At 47.3% G+C, this 3,989-nt stretch overlaps 1 long non-coding RNA gene across 1 annotated transcript; it reads right to left on the reverse strand.

Moving 5' to 3' along the window:
• Nucleotides 1-1,238: 1,238 nt before the first annotated feature.
• On the reverse strand, nt 1,239-3,148 carry LOC112647084 (uncharacterized). The gene is made up of 2 exons (XR_003128059.2): nt 3,015-3,148; nt 1,239-1,736 (listed from the first exon to the last, which is right to left on the reverse strand). It is a non-coding gene; the product is annotated as an uncharacterized LOC112647084 (long non-coding RNA).
• Nucleotides 3,149-3,989: the final 841 nt, after the last annotated feature.

Genomic DNA, 3,989 nt, shown 5'->3' on the forward strand with positions numbered 1-3,989 from the left:
CTGTGCAATCCTGGGCAAGTGATAGCACCTCTCTGGGCCTCCTCACTTATAAAATAGCGGTAAAATGTCTCCCCATAGATGGATGTTATAATTGTTTTCTATAGTGGCATGACAAATTACCCCAAACTCACCAATTTAAAATAACAACTATTTGTTATCTCATAGTACCATGGGTCAGAAGACCTGGTGGGTTCAACAGGATTCTCTGCTTCGGGCTTTACAAGACCAAAGTCAGGTCAAGGTGCCGGCTGAGCTGGGCTCCTATCTGGGGCTCTGGGGAAGAATCCCGCTTCCAAGCTCATTCAGGTTGTTGCCAGAATCCTGTTCCTTGTGACTGAGGACCGAGGCCCCATTTTCTCTCTGGTGCTCCCACAGGTCCCTCCCTGTTGGACCCTGCCCCGGGGCTCCCTCCACCCCACCTCACCCGTGGAGAACCTCCCTCAGGCCAAATCTGCCTCACACTTTGAATCTCTTCGACTGCCTTTTCTGCTGTCCTGGAAAAGAACCCAACTTTTGAAGGGCTCCTGTGACTAGGTAAGGCTCACCCATCTCTGTCTTCAGGTCCGGGATTAGTAATCTTTTTTTTTTTTTTTTTTAAGATTTTATTTATTTGAGAGAGTGAGAGCAAGAGAAAGCACGTGCATAGGAGCAGGGGGGTTGGGCAGAGGCAGAGGGGAAAGCAGGCTTCCCCTGAGCAGGGAGCCCCATGCGGGGCTCGATCCCAGGACCCCGAGATCATGACCTGAGTCAAAGACAGATGCTTAACCAACTGAGACACCCAGATGCCCCCTGATTATTACTCTTAATCACATCTACAAAATCCCCCTGGCCATGGAACCAGAAGGCGAAGGTCATGAGAGCCATCTGAGAAGGCTGCCCGTCCCAGGTGCTGCGTCAGGGGAGACAGGGCATGTGTGTTATAGATGGGAGCCTGCTTCTCCCTCTGCCTACGTCTCTGCCTCTCTCTCTGTGTGTCTCATAAATAAAAAAATACAGTCTTTAAAATAAATAAATAAATAGGGCAGCCCCATTGGCCCAGTGGTTTAGCCCCGCCTTTGGCTCGGGCTGTGATCCTGGGGACCCAGGATCGAGTCCCATGTCAGGCTCCCTGCATGGAGCCTGCTTCTCCCTCTGCCTGTGTCTCCACCTCTCTCTCTCTCTCTGTCTCTGTCTCTCATGAATAAATAAAATCTTTAAAAAAATAAAAAAATAAAAAAACAAACAAACACAGGTCCATCCAACATCAAAGCTGTATACTTTCTGCCTTTATAACTATATGAAATAGTACAGAGGTCTCTGAACCATTCCCCTCTACAGAGGTCTCTGAACCATTCCCCTCTTAAAATAGTAATTTCTTGACAGCAGCTTCTTCGTCTGTTTTATGTGATATATTCAAAAAGTTCTGGTGCCTGGAAGAGGCTTGACACATAGTAGGTGCTCAATGCATAGTTGTCCAGTGAACGGAGGAAGACGTGGGTGTGGGTGATTTGAGGCGGGTGGGTGAGGTGGCAAATCTCCACCATCCCTGTTGGGTCCACGGTTGTGCCAGACTTGGTGCCAGGATGAATTTTTTACTCTTGGAGCTGGTTCCAGCCACCCTGCAAGGGACGTGCTCTTCCCCTGCGGTCAACCTTGAAAGGCGGGTCATGTCTCTAGCGGCACGTGGGTTCCTGGAATTCCGGGCCTGGGAGACTATTCACGGACAGGCAAGGAGCTGTGTCCTCTGAGTTCCTGTTCTAAAAAAAGAAACTGCTGTCTGTGGGTAAGAAAAGGATTAGGACTTCAAGGCCTCAGCCTCCCTGGAAGACATTTTCTGCCCAACTGAGATGGCCCCAGGCTATTCTGGGGCCTCTGTTCTAGAAAGGCTAAGAATGGCTGGCAGCCTTGGAGCACAGGGGAGATACCCACCCACCCCTGCTTCCATCCGAGGAGGAAATCTTGTCTTGGAGCCAAAACAAAGGGCTGAGAGAGCAAGGACAGTCTGTGGGATGGAGGGCTGGCGACAGCCTTGGCCAGGGGTGACCCCTGGGAGCTTGGGCAGACACATAAAAGGGCTCAGATTCTGGGAAAGAGCCAGCTGTTCCCTCTGCTTCCAGAGATCTTCAGAAAGATACAGCAAGCCTGCCTTTCGATATGCTGAAATGGGGTTGGAGGGAAGAGAGCTGCCCTGGCAGACAGCAGAGGATTCTTTGGGTCCTGACTGTGACGTGTGCGGCCTTGGCCAAGTCTCTGCCCCTGTCAGCCTCAGTTTCCCTATCTGTAATAAAAGAATTGGGCGTCCTTTCCAGCTCCTGGACTCTATTCTGGGGCTCAATTCTCTTTCTTCCTTTCCTTGCTCCTCTTATTCTGAAGGACACTAGACCACAGGTTCCCAGACAAGTCTTACAGAAATCCTGGACTCTGATTCTTCATGTCAGTGCTTTCTTTCCAATGGTATATGGAGGCCCTTCTGGTATCACCTACCTCTAACCCAGGATTTCCTGCCTCCTGTGCAAGCCCACTCCCAGCCCTAGTCCCACTCATCCAACAACTGGGCTCCCATAAGAACCTCCCACTTGGCCTTTGCAACCCAAATCACCATCTCTCCCCTACAGTGCCCTGTCTCTCATGGCCAGTGCTCAATGGATGGCACTCTCACTCGCCAGTGGCAGCAAAGCCAGATATCGACAGAAATGCAATCACTCACTGCCTTTTCTGGGCCTGGTTTCTCAACAGTTAAATGAGGGTTGCACTTCACGGTGTCTAAGGCTGCTACAGGCCAGAATGCTCTGATTTTATTCCAAATCTATCATTAGTGTACAAAGTGACCCCGGCCAAGTCCATCTGCTCTGTGACCTGTGTCCACCTCAGTAATTGAGATGGTTGGACCAGATGAGTTTTGGACTAGGAAAAGTGGAAAAAGCACGGATATTGGAGGCAGGAGTGTTAATTATCAGTTCATCTTGTGGCTTTGGGCCAGTCCTTTCCCAGGTTAGGCCAGCTTCTGCTTGCTTCTGATGGGGAAGGTGGCTTACCTGCTGTTCCAGGACCCCTCTCCTCCGCCTATGACATTCTGGAACTCTGGGATTAAGCCTCTTAGGTTATTTAGCTAAAACTCCAGGGTATGTTTATCTCCTCTCATCATTCTGGAAGCTTCCAGATTGTTCTGTGGAACAATTGAAGGTGACTTAGTCACCATGGCTCCCGAGGCAGTTGGAGAAAACTTGGCCAGCAGGAGCTTATATGTCATTATCTTATTTTATTTTAAGATTTTATTTTTAAGTAATCTCTACACCCAATGTGGAACTCAAACCCCAAGATCAAGAGTCACATGTTCCACTGACTGAGCCAACCAGGGGCCCCTACATTTTATTTTAAGTAAAAAAGTTAATATTGCATTCATAGCCCATCTCAAAAGCTCAGCTGATTTTCTAAATTTTACTAAAAGTTCTTAAACATCTACTTAACAAATCACTGAGGATTTCTACCTAATATGAAGTACATATCATTATATAATATGAAGTATTGATCTCATCGGATGTTATTGACACATAGGGACACTGTACAGTCTTGGGTACACATTTTGTTTTCTTTCAGTGGACACATACTATAATGTAAATTACAATGAAATGATATATTAAATATGTAACTAAATTCAACAACAACTTAACATACAAAATAAGTAATCCAATTTGAATAATCACACTAATCAACAGGAAAGTTTCCTGAGGCAGGTGTAGGGCAAGAAGAGGAGAGGGTCCTGTGAGTGATGGGTGAGGCTGTCTGACACTCATCTGTGTCCAGACCAAGCAACTGGAAGATACCCTTCGCTTCTTGACACTTTAGACTCAGCAAATGAATGGCAATGACCCAGTATCTGAATCCATAGATGCATCATTGGGATGAAATAAATCAAAGCGGACATCTGTTTGCTTTTGTTTTGTTTACAGTTAGTTATACGGCTGTGGGATCATGCTCTCTTTATTGCATTTTTAACTGTGACATGTCAG

This window comes from Canis lupus, chromosome 5 (assembly GCF_003254725.2).
Source record: "Canis lupus dingo isolate Sandy chromosome 5, ASM325472v2, whole genome shotgun sequence".
Lineage (NCBI taxonomy): Eukaryota > Metazoa > Chordata > Mammalia > Carnivora > Canidae > Canis > Canis lupus.